Here is a 24,653-nt window from a genome sequence, read left to right as displayed (position 1 = left end):
ATCTGAATATGGCAAGACCCGTTGACTACAACCTCTCTCACAAGAATAACATGATCAAACCCAGAACTCATTGAGTGTTAACCACATAGTGATGTGAACTAGATTATTGAGTCTAGTAAACTCTTTGGATGTTGGTCACATGGCGATGTGACCTGTGAGTGTTAATCACATGGCAATGTGAACTAGATTATTGACTCTAGTGCAAGTGGGATACCGTTGGAAATATGCCCTAGAAGCAATAATAAATTAGTTATTATTATATCATATTTCATTGTTCATGATAATCGTTTATTATCCATGCTAGAATTGTATTGATAGGAAACTCAGATACATGTGTGGATACATAGACAACACCATGTCCCTAGTAAGCCTCTAGTTGACTAACTCGTTGATCAATAGATGGTTACAGTTTCCTGACCATGGACATTGGATGTCGTTGATAACGGGATCACATCATTAGGAGAATGATGTCATGGACAAGACCCAATCCTAAGCCTAGCACAAGATCGTGTAGTTCGTTTGCTAAAGCTTTTCTAATGTCAAGTATCATTTCCTTAGACCATGAGATTGTGCAACTCCCGGATACCGTAGGAGTGCTTTGGGTGTGCCAAACGTCACAACGTAACTGGGTGGCTATAAAGGTACACTACAGGTATCTCTGAAAGTGTCTGTTGGGTTGGCACGAATCGAGACTGGTATTTCTCACTTCGTGTAAACGGAGAGGTATCTCTGGGCCCACTCGGTAGGACATCATCATAATGTGCACAATGTGACCAAGGAGTTGATCACGGGATGATGTGTTACGGAACGAGTAAAGAGACTTACCGGTAACGAGATTGAACAAGGTATCGGGATACCGACGATCGAATCTCGGGCAAGTACAATACCGCTGGACAATGGGAATTGAATACGGGATTGATTGAATCCTCGACATCGTGGTTCATCCGATGAGATCATCGTGGAACATGTGGGAGCCAACATGGGTATCCAGATCCCGCTGTTGGTTATTGGCCGGAGAGTTGTCTCGGTCATGTCTGCATGGTTCCCGAACCCGTAGGGTCTACACACTTAAGGTTCGGTGACGCTAGAGTTGTTATGGGAAATAGTATGTGGTTACCGAAGGTTGTTCGGAGTCCCGGATGAGATCCCGTATATGATGAGGAGCTCCGAAATGGTCCGGAGGTGCAGATCGGTATATTGGACGAAGGGTATTGGAGTCCGGAATTGTTCCGAGGGTACCAGGTGATGACCAGCGTGTCCGAAAGGGGTTTCAGAGGCCCCGGCAAGCGTTGGGGGCCTTATGGGCCAAGGGGAGAGGGCACATCAGCCCGCCCACTAAGGGGCTGAGCGCCCCTCCCACCCCATCTCACGTAACCAGGAGAGGTGGGGGCGCCACCCCTAGGGCAGCCGCCCCTCCTGGCTTGGGGGGCAAGTTTCCTAGGGGGTGGGGGCGCCCAAACCCATCTAGGGTTTCCTCTGTGGCCGCCGCCCCTCCCCTAGGGAACCCTAGGGCGCCTCCCCCTCCTCCCCTCCCCCTATATATAGTGAGGGAGAGAGAGGGCAGCCGCACCCTTCCCCTGGCGCAGCCCTCTTCCTCCTCCAACACCTCATCCTCCTCCGTAGTGCTTGGCGAAGCCCTGCCGGAGAACCACGAGCTCCATCACCACCACACCGTCGTGCTGTCAGAGTTTTCCCTCAACTTCTCCTCTCACCTTGCTGGATCAAGAAGGAGGAGACGTCTCCCAACTGTACGCGTGTTGAACGCGGAGGTGCCGTCCGTTCGGCGCTAGGATCATCGGTGATTTGGATCACGACGAGTACGACTCCATCAACCCCGTTCACTGGAACGCTTCCGCTTAGCGATCTATAAGGGTATGTAGATGCACTCTCCTTCCCCTCGTTGCTAGATTACTCCATAGATTTATCTTGGTGATGCGTAGAAAATTTTAAATTTCTGCTACGATCCCCAACAATAGCTAATTGGATGTGGGTTTTCATAAACTATTATTGTTGACAATACCCTTGAGGTAAAAGGTTGGGAGGCGAAATTATAATCCCCTATCTTTCTCTGTGTCTGATTAAAGCTTCATACCGATAAGTATTGCGCGAGTGTTAGCAATTGTGAAAGACTAAATGATAGTTGAGTTTGTGGACTTGCTGAAAAGCTCCTATATTGACTCTTTCCGATGTTATGATAAATTGCAATTGCTTCAATGACTGAGATTATAGTTTGCTAGCTTTCAATGAAGTTTCTGATTCATACTTTACATTGTGGATGGATTGTTACTTTAACATAAGAAATCGTATGACAATATATATATATATGTTGCTGTTCTAAGAATGATCATGATGCCCTCATGTCCGTATTTTATTTTATCGACACCTCTATCTCTAAACATGTGGACATATTTTTCAATATCGGCTTCCGCTTGAGGACAAGCGAGGTCTAAGCTTGGGGGAGTTGATACGTCCATTTTGCATCATGCTTTTATATCGATATTTATTGCATTATGGACTGTTACTACACATTATGTCACAATACTTATGCCTTTTATCTCTTATTTTACAAGGTTTACATGGAGAGGGAGAATGCCGGCAGCTGGAACTGGACTGGAAAAGGAGCAAATATTAGAGACCTATTCTGCACAACTCCAAAAGTCCTGAAACTTCACGAAAGTCAATTTTTGAATATATAAAAAATATTGGGCAAAGAAAGCACCAGAGGGGGGCCACCCACCATCCACGAGGGTGGGGGCGCGCCCAACCCCCCTGGGCGCGCCCCCTGCCTCGTGGCCCCCTTGGCAGGCCTCCGATGCCCATGTTTTGCTATATGAAGTCTTTCTCCCTGGAAAAAGTAAGGAGGAAGCTTTCGAGACGAAGCACCGCTGTCTCGAGGTGGAACCTTGGCGGAACCAATCTAGGGCTCCGGCGGAGCTGTTTTGCCGGGGAAACATCCCTCCGGGAGGGGGAAATTGTCACCATCGTCATCACCATCGATCCTCTCATTGGGAGGGGATCAATCTCCATCTACATCTTAACCGGCACCATCTCATCTCAAACCGTAGTTCATCTCTTGTATTCGATCTTTGTCTCAAAACCTCAGATTGGTACCTGTGGGTTGCTAGTAGTGTTGATTACTCCTTGTAGTTGATGCTAGTTGGTTTACTTGCTGGAAGATCATATGTTCAGATCCATTATGCATATTAATACCCCTATGATTATGAACATGAATATGATTTGTGACTAGTTACATTTGTTCCTGGGGACATGGGAGAAGTCTTACTATAAGTAGTCATGTGAATTTGGTAGTCGTTCGATATTTTGATGAGATGTATGTTGTCTCTCCTCTAGTGGTGTCATGTAAAGGTCGACTACAAGACACTTCACCATTGTTCGGGCCTAGGGGAAGGCATTGGGAAGTAATAAGTAGATGATGGGTGATACGTCCATTTTGCATCATGCTTTTATATCGATAATTATCGCATTATGGGCTGTTATTGCACATTATGTCACAATACTTATGCCTATTCTCTCTTATTTTACAAGGTTTACATGAAGAGGGGGAATGTCGGCAGCTGGAATTCTGGGCTGGAAAAGGAGCAAATATTAGAGACCTATTCTGCATATCTCCAAAAGTCCTGAAACTCCACGGGAGGTTTTTTCAGAATATATAAAAAATAATGAGTGAAGAAAGTACTAGAGGGAGGCCACCCACCATCCACGAGGGTGGGGGCATGCACTACCCCCCTGGGCGCGCCCCCTGCCTCGTGGGCCCCCTGGTGGCCCTCGGATGCCCATCTTTGGCTATATGGAGTCTTTAGTCGAGGAAAAAATCATAAGCAAGCTTTCGGGAAGAAACTCCACCGCCATGAGGTGGAACCAATCTAGGGCTTCGGCAGAGCTATTCTGCCGGGGAAACTTCCCTCCGGGAGGGGGAAATCATCACCATCGTCATCACCAACGATCCTCTCATTGGGAGGGGGGCAATCTCCATCAACATCTTCACCAGCACCATCTCATCTCAAACTCTAGTTCATCTCTTGTATCCAATATTTGTGTCCAATCTTTGTATCGAAACCTCAGATTGGTACCTTTGGGTTGCTAGTAGTGTTGATTACTCCTTGTAGTTGATGCTACTTGGTGGAAGATCATATGTTCAGATCCATTATGCATATTAATACCCCTCTGATTATGAACATGAATATGCTTTGTGAGTAGTTACGTTTGTTCCTGAGGACATGGGAGAAGTCTTGCTATAAGTAGTGATGTGAATTTGGTATTCGTTCGATATTTTGATAATATGTATGTTGTCATCCCTCTAGTGGTGTCATGTGAACGTCGACTACATGACACTTCACCATTGTTTGAGCCTAGAGGGAGGCATTGGGAAGCCATAAGTAGATGATGGGTTGCTAGAGTGACGGAAGCTTAAACCCTAGTTTATGCATTGCTTCGTAAGGGGTTGATTTGGATCCATATGTTTCATGCTATGGGTAGGTTTACCTTAATACTTCTGTTGTAGTTGCGGATGCTTGCAATCGGGGTTAATCATAAGTGGGATGCTTGTCCAAGTAAGGACAGTACCCAAGCACCGGTCCACCCACATATCAAATTATAAAAGTACAGAACGCGAATCATTTGAACGTGATGAAAACTAGCTTGACGATAATTCCCATGTGTCCTCGGGAGTGCTTTCCTTCGTATAAGAGTTTGTCCAGGCTAGTCCTTTGCTGCAAAAAGGATTGGCCCATGTTGCTGCACCTTATTTAATTTTATTACTTGCTACTCGTTACAAATTACCTTATCACAAAACTATCCGTTACCGATAATTTCAGTGCTTGCAGAGAATACCTTACTGAAAACTGCTTATCATTTGCTTCTGCTCCTCGTTGGGTTCGACACTCTTACTTATCGAAAAGGCTACGATAGATCCCCTACACTTGTGGGTCATCAAGACTCTTTTTCGGTGCCGTTGCCGGTGAGTGAAGTGCCTTTGGTAGGTGGAATTTGGTAAGGAAAAATTTATATAGTGTGGTGAAATTTACTGTCACTTGTTACTATGGAACATAATCCTTTGAGGGGCTTGTTCGGGGTATCTTCTATTGGGGAACGTAGTGATTTCAAAAAAATTCCTACGCACACACAAGATCATGGTGATTCATAGCAACGAGAGGGGAGAGTGTGTCCACGTACCCTCGTAGACCGAAAGCGGAAGCGTTAGCACAACGCGGTTGATGTAGTCGTATGTCTTCATGATCCGACCGATCAAGTACCGAACGCACGGCACTTCCGAGTTCTGCACACATTCAACTCGATGACGTCCCTCAAACTCCGATCCAGCCGAGCTTTAAGGGAGAGTTCCGTTAGCACGACGGCGTGGTGACGATGTTGATGTTCTACCGTCGCAGGGCTTCGCCTAAGCACTACTACGATATTATCGAGGTGGACTATGGTGGAGAGTGGCACCGCACATGGCTAAAAGATCTAAGGGATCAATTGTTGTGTCTATGGGGTGCCCCTCTCCTCCGTATATAAAGGAGGGGAGGAGAGGGCCGGCCAAGGGGAGGAGGCGCGCCCAAGGGGGGGAGTCCTACTCCACCTTTTCCTATTTGGAGAAGGAGAGGGAAGGAGGGAGGAAGGAAAGGGGGCTGGCCCCCCTCCCAATTTGGATTGGGCTTGGGTGGGCGCGCCCCCTCCCTTGTTACTTTCCCCTCCTTTCCACTAAAGCCCATTAAGGCCCATATACCTCCCGGGGGGTTACGATAACCTCCCGGTGCTCCGGTATTATCCCGATCTCACCTGGAACCATTCCGGTATCCAAATATAGTCATCCAATATATCGACCTTTACGTCTCGAACATTTAGAGACTCCTCGTCATGTCCATGATCACATCCGGGACTCCGAACTACCTTCGGTACATCAAAAACCATAAACTCATAATATAACCGTCATCGAACTTTAAGCGTGCGGACCCTACGGGTTCGAGAATTATGTAGACATGACCGAGACACGTCTCCGGTCAATAACCAATAGCGGAACCTGGATGCTCATATTGGATCCTACATATTCTATGAAGATCTTTATCGGTCAAACCGCATAACAACATATGTTGTTCCCTTTGTCATCGGTATGTTACTTGCCCGGGATCCGATCGTCGGTATCTCAATACCTAGTTCAATCTCGTTAACGGCAAGTCTCTTTACTCGTTCCGTAACACATCATCCTGCAACTAACTCATTAGTTGCAATGCTTGCATGGCTTAAGTGATGTGTATTGCCGAGTGGGCCCAGAGATACCTCTCCGACAATCGGAGTGACAAATCCTAATCTTGAAATACGCCAATCCAACAAGTACCTTCGGAGACACCTGTAGAGCACCTTTATAATCACCCAGTTACATTGTGACGTTTGGTAGCACACAAAGTGTTCCTCCGGTAAACGGGAGTTGCATAATCTCATAGTCATAGGAACATGTATAAGTCATGAAGAAAGCAATAGCAACAAACTAAACGATAAAGTGCTAAGCTAACGAAATGGGTCAAGTCAATCACATCATTCTCCTAATGATGTGATCCCGTTAATCAAATGACAACTCTTTGTCTATGGCTGGGAAACATAACCATATTTGATCAAAAAGCTAGTCAAGTAGAGGCATACTAGCGACACTCTGTTTGTCTATGTATTCACACATGTATCATGTTTCCGGTTAATACAATTCTAGCATGAATAATAAACATTTATCATGATATAAGGAAATAAATAATAACTTTATTATTGCCTCTAGGGCATATTTCCTTCAGTCTCCCACTTGCACTAGAGTCAATAATCTAGATTACACAGTAATGATTCTAACACCCATGGAGCCTTGGTGCTGATCATGTTTTGCTCATGGATGAGGCTTAGTAAACGGGTCTGCAACATTCAGATCCGTATGTATCTTGCAAATCTCTATGTCTCCCACCTGGACTTGATCCCGGATGGAGTTGAAGCGTCTCTTGATGTGCTTGTTTCTCTTGTGAAATATGGATTCCTTTGCCAAAGCAATTGCACCAGTATTGTCACAAAAGATTTTTATTGGACCCGATGCACTAGGTATGACACCTAGATCGGATATGAACTCCTTCATCCAGACTCCTTCATTTGCTGCTTCCGAAGCAGCTATGTACTCCGCTTCACATGTAGATCCCGCTACGACGCTTTGTTTAGAACTGCACCAACTGACAGCTCCACCGTTGAATAAAAAAACGTATCCGGTTTGCGATTTTATAATCGTCCGGATCAGTGCCAAATCTTGCATCGACGTAACCATTTACAACGAGCTCTTTGTCACCTCCATAAACGAGAAACATATCCTTCGTCCTTTTCAGGTATTTTAGGATGTTCTTGACTGCTGTCCAGTGATCCACTCCTGGATTACTTTGGTACCTCCCTGCTAAACTAATAGCAAGGCACACATCAGGTCTGGTACACAACATTGCATACATGATAGGGCCTATGGCTGAAGCATAGGGAACATCTTTCATTTTCTCTCTGTCTTCTGCAGTGGTCGGGCATTGAGTCTTACTCAACTTCACACCTTGTAACACATGCAAGAACCCTTTATTTGCTTGATCCATTTTGAACTTCTTCAAAACTTTGTCAAGGTATGTGCTTTGTGAAAGTCCAATTAAGTGTCTCGATCTATCTCTATAGATCTTGATGCCCAATATATAAGCAGCTTCACCGAGGTCTTTCATTGAAAAACTCTTATTAAAATATCCTTTTATGCTATCCAGAAATTCTGTATCATTTCCAATCAACAATATGTCATCCACATATAATATCAGAATTGCTACAGAGCTCCCACTCACTTTCTTGTAAATATAGGCTTCTCCAAAAGTATGTATAAAACAATATGCTTTGATCACACTATCAAAATGTTTATTCCAACTCCGAGAGGCTTGCACCAGTCCATAAATGGATCGCTGGAGCTTGCACACTTTGTTAGCTCCCTTTGGATCGACAAAACCTTCCGGTTGCATCATATACAACTCTTCTTCCAGAAATCCATTCAGGAGTGCAGTTTTGACATCCATTTGCCAAATTTCATAATCACAAAATGCGGCAATTGCTAATATGATTCGGACAGACTTAAGCACCGCTACGGGTGAGAAGGTCTCATCGTAGTCAATCCCTTGAACTTGTCGAAAACCTTTTGCAACAAGTCAAGCTTTATAGAAAGTAATATTACCATCAACTTCAGTCTTATTCTTGAAGATCCATTTATTCTCGATGGCTTGCGGATCATCGGGCAAGTCAACCAAAGTCCACACTTTGTTCTCATACATGGATCCCATCTCAGATTTCATGGCTTCAAGCCATTTTGCGGAATCTGGGCTCACCATCGCTTCTTCATAGTTCGTAGGTTCGTCATGGTCTAGCAACATAACCTCCAGAACAGGATTACCGTACCACTCTGGTGCGGATCTTACTCTGGTTGACCTATGAGGTTCAATAACATCTTGATCTGAAGTTTCATGATCAACATCATTAACTTCCTCACTAATTGGTGTAGACGTCACATGAACTGGTTTCTGTGATGAACTACTTTCCAATAAGGGAGCAGGTACTGTTACCTCATCAAGTTCTACTTTCCTCCCACTCACTTCTTTCGAGAGAAACTCCTTCTCTAGAAAGGATCCATTCTTAGCAATGAATGTCTTGCCCTCGGATCTATGATAGAAGGTGTACCCAACAGTTTCCTTTGGGTATCCTACGAAGACACATTTCTCCGATTTGGGTTCGATCTTATTAGGTTGAAGCTTTTTCACATAAGCAAAGCAGCCCCAAACTTTAAGAAACGACAACTTTGGTTTCTTGCCAAACCATAGTTCATAAGGTGTCGTCTCAACGGATTTTCTTAGACGGTGCCCTATTTAACGTGAATGCGGCCATCTCTAAAGCATAACCCCAAAATGATAGTGGTAAATCAGTAAGAGACATCATAGATCGCACCATATCTAGTAAAGTACGATTATGACATTCAGACACACCATTATGTTGTGGTGTTCCGGGTGGCGTGAGTTGCGAAACTATTCCGCATTGTTTCAAATGTAGACCAAACTCATAACTCAAATATTCTCCTCCACGATAAGATCGTAGAAACTTTATTTTCTTGTTACGATGATTTTCAACTTCACTCTGAAATTCTTTGAACTTTTCAAATGTTTCAGACTTATCTTTCATTAAGTAGATATACCCATATCTGCTTAAATCATCTGTGAAGGTGAGAAAATAACGATACCCGCTGCGAGCCTCAACATTCATTGGACCACATAAATCAGTATGTATGATCTCCAACAAATCAGTTGCTCGCTCCATAGTGACGGAGAACGGCGTTTTAGTCATCTTGCCCATGAGGCCTGGTTCGCAAGTACCAAGTGATTCATAATCAAGTGATTCCAAAAGTCCATCAGTATGGAGTTTCTTCATGCGCTTTATACCAATATGACCCAAACGGCAGTGCCACAAATAAGTTGCACTATCATTATCAACTCTGCATCTTTTGGCTTCAACATTATGAATATGTGTATCACTACTATCGAGATTCATTAAAAATAGACCACTCTTCCAGGGTGCATGACCATAAAAGATATTACTCATATAAATAGAACAACCATTATTCTCAGATTTAAATGAATAACCGTCTCGCATTAAACAAGATCCAGATATAATTTTTATGCTCAATGCTGGCACCAAATAACAATTATTTAGGTCTAAAACTAATCCCAAAGGTAGATGTAGAGGTAGCGTGCCGATGGCGATCACATCAACTTTGGAACCATTTCCCACGCGCATCGTCACCTCGTCCTTAGCGAGTGTTGCTACCTCTTTTAGCACTGCGTTGGTTTTCCCCGAAGAGGAAGGGATGATGCAGCAAAGTAGCGTAAGTATTTCCCTTAGTTTTTGAGAACCAAGGTATCAATCCAGTAGGAGGCTACGCGCGAGTCCCTCGTACATGCACAAAACAAATAAATCCTCACAACCAACGCAAATAGGGGTTGTCAATCCATATAGGGCCACTTACGAGAGTGAGATCTGAGAGATAAGATAAGATAATATTTTTGGTATTTTTATGATAAAGATGCAAAGTAAAATAAAAGCAAAGTAAATAACTAAGTAATAGGAGATCAATATGATAAAGATAGACCCCGGGGTCCATAGGTTTCACTAGTGGCTTCTCTCGAGAGCATAAGTATTCTACGGTGGGTGAACAAATTACTATTGAGCAATTGACATAATTGAGCATAGTTATGAGAATATCTAGGTAATATCATGTATATAGGCATCACGTCCGAGACAAGTACAGTGACTCCTGCCTGCATCTACTACTACTACTCCACTCATCGACCGCTATCCAGCATGCATCTAGAGTATTAAGTTAAAAACAGAGTAACGCCTTAAGCAAGATGACATGATGTAGAGGGATAGACTCATGCAATATGAAGAAAACCCCATCTTGTTATCCTCGATGGCAACAATACAATACGTGCCTTGCTGCCCTTATTGTCACCGGGAAAGGACATCGCAAGATTGAACCCAAAGCTAAGCACTTCTCCCATTGCAAGAAAGATCAATCTAGTAGGCCAAACCAAACTGATAATTCGAAGAGACTTGCAAAGATAACCAATCATACATAAAATAATTCAGAGAAGATTCAAATATTATTCATAGATAGACTTGATCATAAACCCACAGTTCATCGGTCTCAACAAACACACCGCAAAAAGAAGATTACATCGAATAGTTCTCCACAAAAGAGGGGGAGAACATTGTATTGAGATCCAAAAAGAGAGAAGAAACCATCTAGCTACTAACTATGGACCTGTAGGTCTGAGGTGAACTACTCACACTTCATCGGAGGGGCTATGGTGTTGATGTAGAAGCCCTCCGTGATCGATGCCCCCTCCGGCGGAGCTCCTGAATAGGCCCCAAGATGGGAACTCGTGGATACAGAAATTTACAGCGGTGGAACTAGGGTTTTGGCTCCATTTCTGATCGTTTGGGGGTACGTGGATATTTATAGGAGGAAGGAGTACGTCGGTGGAGCAACAGGGGCCCCACGAGGGTGGAGGGCGCGCCTGGTGGGGGTGGGCGCGCCCCCCTACCTCGTGGCCTCATGTTTCCTTTCTTGACGTAGGGTCCAAGTCCCCCTGGTCTTGTTTGTTGAGAAAATCACGTTCCCGAAGGTTTCATTCCGTTTGGACTCCGTTTGATATTCCTTTTCCTCGAAATCCTAAAACAGGCAAAAACAACAATTCTGGGCTGGGCCTTCGGTGAATAGGTTAGTCCCAAAAATAATATAAAAGTGGATAATAAAGCCCAATAATGTCCAAAACAGTAGATAATATAGCATGGAGCAATCAAAAATTATAGATACGTTGGAGACGTATCAAGCATCCCCAAGCTTAATTCATGCTCGTCCTCGAGTAGGTAAATGATAAAAAAAGAATTTTTGATGCGGAGTGCTACTTGGCATAATTTTAATGTAATTCTTCTTAATTGTGGTATGAATATTCAGATCCGAAAGATTCAAGACAAAAGTTCATATTGACATAAAAATGATAATACTTGAAGCATACTAACTAAGCAATTATGTCTTTTCAAAATAACATGGCCAAAGAAAGTTCATCCCTACAAAATCATATGGTTTAGTCATGTTTCATTTTCGTCACACAAGAATGTTATCATCATGCACAACCCCAATGACAAGCCAAGCAATTGTTTCATGCAATATATGAGCGCGAGCCATGGACATAGCACTATAGGTGGAATAGAATATAATTAGGGGGGTTATGTGGAGAAGACAAAGAAGGAGAAAGTCTCACATCAACGAGGCTAATCAATGGGCTATGGAGATGCGCACCGATTGATGTTAATGCAAGGAGTAGGGATTGCCATGCAACGGATGCACTAGAGCTATAAATGTATGAAAGCTCAACAAAAGAAACTAGTGGGTGTGCATCCAACTTGCTTGCTCACGAAGACCTAGGTCACTTGAGGAGGCCCATTGTTGGAATATACAAGCCAAGTTCTATAATGAAAAATTCCCACTAGTATATGAAATTGATAACATGAGAGACTCTCTACTATGAAGATCATGGTGCTACTTTGAAGCACAAGTGTGGCAAAGGATAGTAACATTGTCCCTTCTCTCTTTTTCTCTCATTTTTTCTTTTTTTGGGGCCTTTTCTCTTTTTTTATGGCCTTTCTCCTTTTTTTGGGCCTTCTTTTTTTTATTGCTCACTTGGGACAATGCTCTAGAAAATGATGATCATCACACTTCTATTTATTTACAACTCAATGATTACAACTCGATACTAGAACAAAGACGACTCTATATGAATGCCTCCGGCGGTGTACCGGGATATCCAATGAACCAAGAGTGACATGTATGAAAGAATTATTAACGGTGGCTTTGCCACAAATACTATGTCAACTACATGATCATGCTAAGCAATATGACAATGATGAATGTGTCATGATGAACGGAATGATGGAAAGTTGCATGGAAATATATCTCAGAATGGCTATGGAAATGCCATAATAGGTAGGTATGGTGGCTGTTTTGAGGAAGATATAAGGAGGTTTATGTGTGAAAGAGTGTATCATATCACGGGGTTTGGATGCACCGGCAAAGTTTGCGCCAACTCTCAATGTGAGAAAGGGCAATGCACGATACCGAAGAGGCTAGCAAGGATGGAAGGGTGAGAGTGCGTATAATCCATGGACTCAACATTAGCCATAAAGAACTCACATACTTATTGCAAAAATCTACAAGTCATCAAAAACCTCGGTACTACGCACATGCTCCTAGGGGGATAGATTGGTAGGAAAAGACCATCGCTCGTCCCCGACCGCCACTCATAAGGAAGACAATCAAATAACACCTCATGTTTCAAATTTGTTGTATAACGTTTACCATACGTGCATGCTACGGGACTTGCAAACTTCAACACAAGTATTTCTCAATTTCACAACTACTCAATTAGCACGACTTTGATATTATTACCTCCATGTCTCAAAACAATCATCAAGCATCAAACTTCTCTTAGTATTCAACACACTCAAAAGTAAGTTTAATTATTAATCTTGCATACCAAGCATATTAGGATTTTAAGCAAATTACCATGCTATTCAAGACTCTTAAAATAACCTAAGTGAATAATGAGAGATCAATAGTTTCTATAAAATAAATCCACCATCGTGCTCTAAAAGATATAAATGAAGCACTAGAGCAAAATTATATAACTCAAAAGATATAAGCGAAGCACATACAGTATTCTAACAAATTCCAAATCATGTATGGCTCTCTCAAAAAGTGTGTACAGCAAGGATGATTGTGGTAAACTAACAAGCGAAGACTCAAATCATACAAGACGCTCCAAGTAAAACACATATCATGTGGTAAATAAAAATATAGCTCCAAGTAAAGTTACCTATAGAAGTAGACGAAAGAGGGGATGCCTTCCGGGGCATCCCCTAACTTTGGCTTTTAGGTGTCCTTAGATTATATTGGGGGTGCCATGGGCATCCCCAAGCTTAGGATCTTGCCACTCCTTGTTCCATAATCCATCAAATCTTTACCCAAAACTTGAAAACTTCACAACACAAAACTTAAAGTAGAAAACTCGTGAGCTCCGTTAGCGAAAGAAAACAAAAGACCACTTCAAGGTACTGTAATGAACTCATTATTTATTTATATGGGTGTTATACCTACTGTATTCCAACTTCTCTATGGTTCATAAACTATTTTACTAGCCATAGATTCATCAAAATAAGCAAACACCACACGCAAAACAGAATCTGTCAAAAACAGAACAGTCTGTAGTAATCTGTAGCTAGCGCAAGATCTGGAACACCAAAAATTCTAAAATAAATTGATGGAAGTGAGGAATTTATATATTAATCATATTCAAAAAGAATTAACTAAATATCACTCTCCAAATAAAAATGGCAGCAGTTCTCATTAGCGCTAAAGTTTCTGTTTTTTACAACAAGTTAACCAAGACTTTCCCCAAGTCTTCCCAACGGTTCTACTTGGCACAAACACTAATTAAACACAAAAAACACAACAAAAACAGAGGCTAAATAAATTATTTATTACTAAGCAGGGGAAAAAAGCAAGGAATAAAAATAAAATTGGGTTGCCTCCCAACAAGCGCTATCGTTTAACGCCCCTAGCTAGGCATAACAAGCAAGAATAGATCTAGGTATTGCCATCTTTGGTAGGCAATCCATAAGTGGATCTCATAATAGATTCATAAGGTAATTTAATTTTATTTCTATCAAAGTGTTCCATGCCTTTCCTTAACAGAAATTGGAATCTAATATTTCCTTCCTTCATATCAATAATTGCACCAATCATTCTAAGGAAAGGTCTACCCAGAATAATAGGACATGAAGGATTGCAATCTATGTCAAGAACAATAAAATCTATGGGCACATAATTCCTATTTGCAACAATAAGAACATCATTAATTCTTCCCATAGGTTTCTTAATAGTGGAATCCGCAAGGTGCAAGTTTAGAGAGCAATCATCAAAATCACGGAAACCTAACAAATCACACAAAGTCTTTGGAATCGTGGAAACACTAGCACCCAAATCACATAAAGCATAGCATTCATGATCTTTAATTTTAATTTTAATAGTTGGTTCCCACTCATCATAAAGTTTTCTAGGGACAGAAACTTCTAATTCAAGTTTTTCTTCATAAGATTGCATCTAGGCATCAACGATATGTCTAGTAAACGCTTTATTTTGACTATAAGCATGAGGAGAATTTAGCACGAATTGCAACAAGGAAATACAATCAATCAAAGAGAAATTCTCATAGTTAAATTCCTTGAAAATCATAATAGTGGGCTTAGCAACATCTAGGGTTTTAATTTCTTCAATCCCACTTTTATCAAATTTAGCATCAAGATCAACAAACTCCGAATTCTTGGAACGCCTTCTAGGTAAAGGTGGATCATATTCAGTCCCATCATTATCAAGATTCATATTGCAAAACAAAGATTTAATAGGGTACACATCAATAACTTTTAGATCTTCATCATTATTTTCACAGCAACTCGGTTTAGCGGCCATCTTATTAACTAAGGTAGCCTGCTTATCCAAAATTTCAGCATTTAATTTCTCAAGATGAGCAAGTTGGGATCTTAAACCATCGAATTCTTTAGACATACCATCAAGCTCTTTATTCATAAAAATCATAAAACTTTTCTGTTCTTTAAGCTCGTTTCTGAAGAAACTGTTATGTTCAAATTGCAAAACCATGAAACTTCTAATATTGATTCCGATCTCTTCTAATCTTTTAAGGTGAAGGTCACCAAATTTAGTATTATCTTGAGCCATCGCGACAAACAAGCAAACTAACACACAAGCAATCAAAAGGCAAGCGGACAAAAACGGTAAATAGAGAAAGAGAAGGAGGATAGAGAGAGAGAGGGCGAATAAAACGGCAAGGGTGAATTGGAGGGGGGAGGAAAATGAGAGGCAAATGGCAAATAATGTAATGCGGGAGATAAGGGTATGTGATGGGTACTTGGTATGTTGACTTTTGCGTAGACCTCCCCGGCAATGGCGCCAGAAATCCTTCTTGCTACCTCTTTTAGCACTGCGTGGGTTTTCCCCGAAGAGGAAGGGATGATGCAGCAAAGTAGCGTAAGTATTTCCCTCAGTTTTTGAGAACCAAGGTATCAATCCAGTAGGAGGCTACGCGCGAGTCCCTCATACCTGCACAAAACAAATAAATCCTCGCAACCAACGCTAATAGGGGTTGTCAATCCCTATAGGGCCACTTACAGAGTGAGATCTGATAGATATGATAAGATAATATTTTTGGTATTTTTATGATAAAGATGCAAAGTAAAATAAAAGCAAAGTAAATAACTAAGTAGTAGGAGATTAATATGATAAAGATAGACCCGGGGGCCATAGGTTTCACTAGTGGCTTATCTCGAGAGCATAAGTATTCTACGGTGGGTGAACAAATTACTGTTGAGCACTTGACAGAATTGAGCATAGTTATAAGAATATCTAGGTATGATCATGTATATAGGCATCACGTCCGAGACAAGTAGACCGACTCCTGCCTGCATCTACTACTATTACGCCACTCATCGACCGCTATCCAGCATGCATCTAGAGTATTAAGTTAAAAACAGAGTAACGCCTTAAGCAAGATGACATGATGTAGAGGGATAGACTCATGCAATATGAAGAAAACCCCATCTTGTTATCCTCGATGGCAACAATACAATACGTGCCTTGTTGCCCTTACTGTCACCGGGAAAGGACACCGCAAGATTGAACCCAAAGCTAAGCACTTCTCCCATTGCAAGAAAGATCAATCTAGTAGGCGAAACCAAACTGATAATTCAAAGAGACTTGCAAAGATAACCAATCATACATAAAAGAATTCAGAGAAGATTCAAATATTATTCATAGATAGACTTGATCATAAACCCACAATTCATCGGTCTCAACAAACACCCCGCAAAAAGAAGATTACATCGAATAGATCTCCACAAGAGAGGGGGAGAACATTGTATTGAGATCCAAAAAGAGAGAAGAAGCCATCTAGCTACTAACTATGGACCCGTAGGTCTAAAGTAAACTACTCACACTTCATCGGAGGGGCTATGGTGTTGATGTAGAAGCCCTCCGTGATCGATGCCCCCTCCGATGGAGCTCCGGAACAGGCCCCAAGATGGGATCTCGTGGATACAGAAAGTTACGGCGGTGGAATTAGGGTTTTGGCTCCCGTTCTGATTGTTTGGGGGTACGTGGATATATATATATATATATATATATATATATATATAGGAGGAAGAAGTACGTCGGTGGAGCAACAGGGACCGCACGAGGGTGGAGGGCGCGCCTGGGGGTGTAGGCGTGCCCCTACCTCGTGGGCTCCTGTTAGCTGGCTTGACGTAGGGTCCAAGTCTCTTGAGTTGTATTCGGTGAGAAAATCACGTTCCCGAAGGTTTCATTCTATTTGGACTCCGTTTGATATTCCTTTTCTTCGAAACCCTAAAACAGGCAAAAAACAGCAATTCTGGGATGGGCCTCCGGTCAATAGGTTAGTCCCAAAAATAATATAAAAGTGGATAATAAAGCCCAATAATGTCCAAAACAGTAGATAATATAGCATGGAGCAATCAAAAATTATAGATATGTTGGAGACGTATCAAGTGTTCGCTTAATCCATAGTCCCTGTTTCGAGTTGCAAATATTAGCAACAGAACCAGTATCAAATACCCAAGTGCTACTGTGAGCTCTGGTAAGGTACACATCAATAACATGTATATCACATATACCTTTGTTCACCTTGCCATCCTTCTTATCTGCCAAATATTTGGGGCAGTTCCGCTTACAGTGACCAGTCTGTTTTGCAGTAGAAGCACTTAGTCTCAGGCTTAGGTCCAGACTTAGGTTTCTTCTCCTGAGCAGCAACGTGTTTGCTGTTCTTCTTGAAGTTCCCCTTCTTCTTCCCTTTGCCCTTTTTCTTGAAACTGGCGGTCTTATTGACCATCAACACTTGATGCTCCTTTTTTATTTCTACCTCCGCAACCTTTAGCATTGTGAAGAGCTCGGGAATTGTCTTATTCATCCCTTGCATATTATAGTTCATCACGAAGCTTTTGTAGCTTGGTGGCAGTGATTGAAGAACTCTGTCAATGACACTATCAACAGGAAGATTAACTCCCAGTTGAGTCAAGTGATTATGGTACCCAGACATTTTGAGTATATGCTCACTGACAGAACTATTCTCCTCCATCTTGCAGCTATAGAACTTATTGGAGACTCCATATCTCTCAATCCGGGCATTTGCTTGAAATATTAACTTCAACTCCTGGAACATCTCATATGCTCCATGACGTTCAAAACATCATTGAAGTCCCGGTTCTAAGCCGTAAAGCATGGCACACTGAACTATCGAGTAGTCATCAGCTTTGCTCTGCCAGGTGTTCATAACATATGGTGTTGCTCCTGCGGCAGGTTTGGCACTCAGCGGTGCTTCCCAGACGTAATTCTTCTGTGCAGCAATGAGGATAATCCTCAAGTTACGGACCTAGTTCGTGTAATTGCTACCATCATCTTTCAACTTTGCTTTCTCTAGGAACGCATTAAAATTCAACGGAACAATAGCACGAGCCATCTATCTACAACAAGCATAGACATGCAAAATACTATCAGGTACTAAGTTCATGATAAATTTAAGTTCAATTAATCATATTACTTAAGACCTCCCACTTAGATAGACATCTCCCTAATCATCAAGTGATCACGTGATCCAAATCAACTAAACCATAACCGATCATCACGTGAAATGGAGTAGTTTTCAATGGTGAACATCATTATGTTGATCATATCTACTATATGATTCACGCTCGACCTTTTGGTCTCAGTGTTCCGAGGCCATATCTGCATATGCTAGGCTCGCCGACTTTAACCTAAGTATTCTGCGTGTGCAAAACTGGCTTGCACCCGTTGTAGATGGACGTAGAGCTTATCACACACGATCATCACATGGTGTCTAGGCACGACGAACTTTGGCAACGCTGCATACTCAGGGAGAACACTTTTACTCGAAATTTAGTGAGAGATCATCTTATAATGCTACCGTCAATCAAAGCAAAATAAGATGCATAAAAGATAAACATCACATGCAATCAATATAAGTGATATGATATGGCCATCATCATCTTGTGCTTGTGATCTCCATCTCCGAAGCACCGTTATGATCACCATCGTCACCGGCGCGACACCTTGATCTCCATCGCAGCATTGTTGTCGTCTTGCCAACTATTGCTTCTATGACTATCGCTATGCTTAGTGATAAAGTAAAGCAATTGCAGGGCGATTGCATTGCATACAATAAAGCGACAACCATATGGCTCCTGCCAGTTGCCGATAACTCGGTTACAAAACATGATCATCTCGTACAATAAAATATAGCATCATGTCTTGACCTTATCACATCACAACATGCCCTGCAAAAATAGGTTAGACGTCCTCTACTTTGTTGTTGCAAGTTTTACGTGGCTGCTACGGGCTGAGCAAGAACCATTCTTACCTATGCATCAAAACCACAACGATAGTTCGTCAAGTTAGTGATGTTTTAACCTTCTCAAGGACCGGGAGTAGCCACACTCAGTTCAACTAAAGTTGCAGAAACTGACACCCGCCAGCCACCTGTGTGCAAAGCACGTCGGTAGAACCAGTATCGCGTAAGCGTACGCGTAATGTCGATCCGGGCCGCTTCATCCAACAATACCGTCGAACCAAAGTATGACATGCTGGTAAGCAATATGAGTTGTATCGCCCACAACTCACTTGTGTTCTACTCGTGCATATAACATCAATGCATAAAACCTAGCTCTGATACCACTGTTGGGGAACGTAGTAATTTCAAAAAAAATCCTACGCACACGCAAGATCATGGTGATGCATAGCAATGAGAGGGGAGAGTGTGTCCACGTACCCTCGTAGACCGAAAGCGGAAGCGTTAGCACAACGCGGTTGATGTAGTCGAACGTCTTCACAATCTGACCGATCAAGTACCGAACGCACGGCACCTCCAAGTTCTTCACACGTTCAACTCGATGACGTCCCTCGAACTCCAATCCAGCCGAGCTTTGAGGGAGAGTTTTGTCAGCACGACAGAGGAAGGAAAGGGGGGCCGGCCCCCCTCCCAATTCGGATTGGGCTTGGGGGGCGCCTCCTCCCTTGTTCCTTTCCCCTCCATTCCACTAAAGCCCATTAAGGCCCATATACCTCCCGGGGGGTTCCGATAACCTCCCGGTGCTCTGGTATTATCCCGATCTCGCCCGGAACCATCCCAGTATCCGAATATAGTTGTCCAATATATCGACCTTTACGTCTCAAACATTTCGAGACTCCTCGGCATGTCCATGATCACATCCAGGACTCCGAACTACCTTCCGTACATCAAAAACCGTAAACTCGTAATATAACCGTCATCGAATTTTAAGCGTGCGGGCCCTATGGGTTCGAGAACTATGTAGACATGACCGAGACACGTCTCCAGTCAATAACCAATAGCGGAACCTGGATGCTCATATTGGCTCCTACATATTCTACGAAGATCTTTATCGGTCAAACCGCATAACAACATACGTTGTTCCCTTTGTCATCGGTATGTTACTTGCCCGAGATTCGATCGTCGATATCTCAATACCTAGTTCAATCTCGTTAATGGCAAGTCTGTTTACTCGTTCCGTAACACATCATCCCGCAACTAACTCATTAGTTGCAATGCTTGCAAGGCTTAAGGGATGTGTATTACCGAGTGGGCCCAGAGATACCTCTCCGACAATCAGAGTGACAAATCCTAATCTCGAAATATGCCAACCCAACAAGTACCTTCGGAGACACCTGTAGAGCACCTTTATAATCACCCGGTTACGTTGTGACGTTTGGTAGCACACAAAGTGTTCCTCCGGTAAAGTGAGTTGCATAATCTCATAGTCATAGGAACATGTATAAGTCATGAAGAAAGCAATAGCAACAAACTAAACGATCAAGTGCTAAGCTAACGGAATGGGTCAAGTCAATCACATCATTCTCCTAATGATGTGATCCCGTTAATCAAATGACAACTCTTTGTCTATGGCTAGGAAACATAACCATCTTTGATCAACAAGCTAGTCAAGTAGAGGCATAGTAGTGACACTCTGTTTGTCTAGGTATTCACACATGTATCATGTTTCCGGTTAATACAATTCTAGCATGAATAATAAACATTTATCATGATATAAGGAAATAAATAATAACTTTATTATTGCCTCTAGGGCATATTTCCTTCATCTTGACCCCGACCAGTGGAGCAAAGAGTTGCTCCTCAACCTACTGAAAATATTTACTTTGAAATTCCTTCGGGTATGATAGAGAAACTGCTAGCTAATCCTTTTGCAGGAGATGGAACATTGCATCCCGATTTACACTTAATCTATGTGGATGAAGTTTGTGGATTATTTAAGCTTGCAGGTATGCCCGATGATGTTATAAAGAAGAAGGTCTTCCCTTTATCTTTGAAGGGAGAGGCATTGACATGGTTTAGGCTATGTGATGATATTGGATCATGGAACTACCAACGATTGAAATTGGAATTTCATCAGAAGTTTTATCCTATGCATCTGGTTCATCGTGATCGTAATTATATATATATAATTTTTGGCCTCGCGAAGGAGAAAGCATCGCTCAAGCTTGGGGAGGCTTAAGTCAATGTTATATTCATGCCCCAATCATGAGCTCTCAAGAGAAATGATTATTCAAACTTTTTATGCTCAGCTTTCTCTCAGTAATCGCTCCATGCTCGATACTTCTTGTACTGGATCTTTTATGCTGAAGACTATTGAATTCAAATGGGATTTATTGGAAATAATTAAACGCAAACCTGAAGATTGGGACCTCAACGAAGGTAAGGAGTCAGGTATAACACCTAAGTTTGATTCTGTTAAATCTTTTATGGATACCGATGCTTTCCGTGAATTTAGTACTAAATATGGACTTGACTCTGAGATAGTAGCTTCTTTCTGTGAATCCCTTTCTACTCATGTTGATCTCCCTAAGGAGAAGTGGTTTATATATAATCCTCCCATTGAAGTAAAAGTAGTTGCACCTATTAAAGTTGAAGAAAAGACTATAACTTATAATGATCATGTTGTTCCTACTGCTTGTATTGAGAAACCACCTTTCCCTGTTAGAATAAAGGATCATGCTAAATCTTCTACTGTAGTCAACAAAAGTAATATTAGGACACACAACCCCCCTGAGCAAGTTAAAGTTGAACCTAAAATTACTATGGTTAAAGATCTCTTGGCCGATAATAATTATGGGCATGTTATTTTCTTATGCAATGAAGCTGCTAGAATTGCTAGACCTGATGCTAAAAATAAACATAGACCTGTTGTAGGCATGCCTGTGATTTCCGTTAAAATAGGAGATCATTGTTATCATGGCTTATGTGATATGGGTGCTAGTGCAAGTGTAATACCTAATACCTTATACAAAGACATTATGCATGATATTGCTCCTGCTGGGAAAGAAGATATCGATGTTACCATGAAACTTGCCAATAGAGATACTATTTCACCAGTTGGGATTGTTAGAGATGTTGAAGTCTTGTGTGGGAAGTTTAAATATCTTGCTAATTTTCTTGTTCTTGGTTTCCCACAAGATAGCTTTTGTCCCATTATATTTGGTAGACCCTTCTTGAACACTATTAATGCTATGATAGACTGCGAAAAGGATGTTGTTACTATTGGTTTGGGTGATATGTCTCATGAGTTTAATTTTTCTAAATTTAGTAGACAACCCCGTGATGAGGAATTGCCTAGTAAAGATGAAATTATTGGTCTTGCTTCTATTGTCGTGCCTCCTAGTGATCCTTTAGAACAATATTTGCTAGACCATGAAAATGATACATATATGAATGAAAGAAGGGAAATAGATGAAGTATTCTTTAAACAGGGACCTATTCTGAAACACAACTTGCCTGTTGAAATCCTAGGGGATCCTCCTCCACCCAAGGGTGATCCCGTGTTAGAGCTTAAACCGTTGCCTGATACTCTTAAATATGCTTATCTTGGTGAAAAGAAGATATATCCTGTTATTATTAGTGCTAACCTTTCAGAGCATGAAGAAGATAAATTATTGAAAACTCTGAAGAAGCACCGTGCTTTTTTTGACAAAAAGACTGTAAGGGAACCCCCTATAGTATAATTGGTGCAACAAACCCAAATTGCAAGTACCATGGCTTGAACCTGGGTGGGTGGGAAGGCATCAACCCCTTCCCACCACTAGGCTATGCCTTAGTCTGCAAGAAGCACCGTGTTGCTATTGGATATACTCTTGATGATCTTAAGGGCATTACTCCCACTCTATGTCAACACAAAATAAATTTGGAGAAAGACGACAAACCAGTTATTGAACACCAACGACGGCTAAATCCTAAGATGAAAGAAGTGGTAAGAAAGGAAATATTAAAGCTCCTTGAAGCAGCTATAATTTCCCCCGTTGCTGATAGTCAGTGGGTAAGCCCTGTCCACTGTGTCCCTAATAAGGGAGGTATTACTGTCATTCCTAATGATAAAGATGAATTGAATCCGCAAAGAATTATTAGAGGTTATAGGATGGTGATTGATTTTCGCAAATTAAATAAAGCTACTAAAAAAGATCATTACCCTTTGCCTTTCATTGATCAAATGCTAGAAAAATTATCCAAACATACACATTTTTGCTTTCTAGATGGTTACTCCGGTTTCTCTCAAATACCCATGTCAGCTGATGATCAAGAAAAGACTACTTTTACTTGCCCTTTCGGTACCTTTGCTTATAGATGTATGCCTTTTGGTTTATGTAATGCACGTGCTACCTTTCAAAGATGCATGATTGCTATATTCTCTGACTTTTGTGAAAAGATTTGTGAAGTTTTCATGGATGATTTCTCTGTTTATGGATCCTCTTTTGATGATTGCTTGAGCAACCTTGACCAAGTTTTGCAGAGATGTGAAGAAACTAACCTTGTCTTGAATTGGGTGAAGTGCCACTTTATGGTTAATGAAGGTATTGTCTTGGGGCATAAATTTTTTGAAAGAGGTATTGAAGTTGACAAAGCTAAAGTTGATGCTATTGAAAAGATGCCGTGTCCCAAGGACATCAAACGTATAAGAAGTTTCCTTGGTCATGCCGGTTTTTATAGGAGGTTCATTAAGGACTTCTCAAAATTTTCCCGGCCTCTGACTAACCTATTACAAAAAGATATTCCTTTTGTCTTGGATGATGATTGTGTAGAAGCATTTGAAATACTTAAGAAAGCCTTGATTTCTCCACCTATTGTTCAGCCACCTGATTGGAATTTACCCTTTGAAATCATGTGTGATGCTAGTGATTATGCTGTAGGTGCTGTTCTAGGACAAAGAGTTGATAAAAAATTAAATGTTATTCAATATGCTAGTAAAACTCTAGACAATGCCCAGAGAAATTATGCTACTACTGAAAAGGAATTCTTAACAGTTATATTTGCATGTGATAAGGAATAGGTATGTGGTATGGTAAGTAAACCGAGTCCAAAATAGTTATAATGGAAAATTTTCTCCGTTTTGGAATATTTAAGAAAATAGGAAAATAAGAAGCAGATCAGAAAGGACATGAGGCTTCCATGAGGGTGGAGGGCGCGCCCTACCCCCCTGGGCGTGCCCCCTGCCTCGTGGGCACCTCGTGCGCTCTCCGGACTCTGTTTTCTTGCACAATACTTCTTTTGGTCGGTAAAAATTCGTTATTTAATCTCCCGAAGGTTTTGACCACTGTCGGTGTCAAAACCGGCGGATCTCGGGTAGGGGGTCCCGAACTGTGCGCCTAAGGCAGATGGTAACAGGAGGCAGGGGACACAATGTTTTAGCCAGGTTCGGTCCCTCTTGATGGAGGTAAAACCCTACGTCCTGCTTGATTAATATTGATGATATGGGTAGTACAAGGTAAGACCTACCACGAGATCGGAGAGGCTAAACCCTAGAAGCTAGCCTATGGTATGATTGTCTGTTGTCCCACAGACTAAACACTCCGGTTTATATAGACACCG

This window comes from Triticum urartu, chromosome 6A (genome assembly GCF_056163025.1).
Source record: "Triticum urartu cultivar PI428250 chromosome 6A, HENAU_Tu73, whole genome shotgun sequence".
NCBI classification, from domain to species: domain Eukaryota; kingdom Viridiplantae; phylum Streptophyta; class Magnoliopsida; order Poales; family Poaceae; genus Triticum; species Triticum urartu.
Note: the sequence above shows the minus strand (reverse complement) of the source record.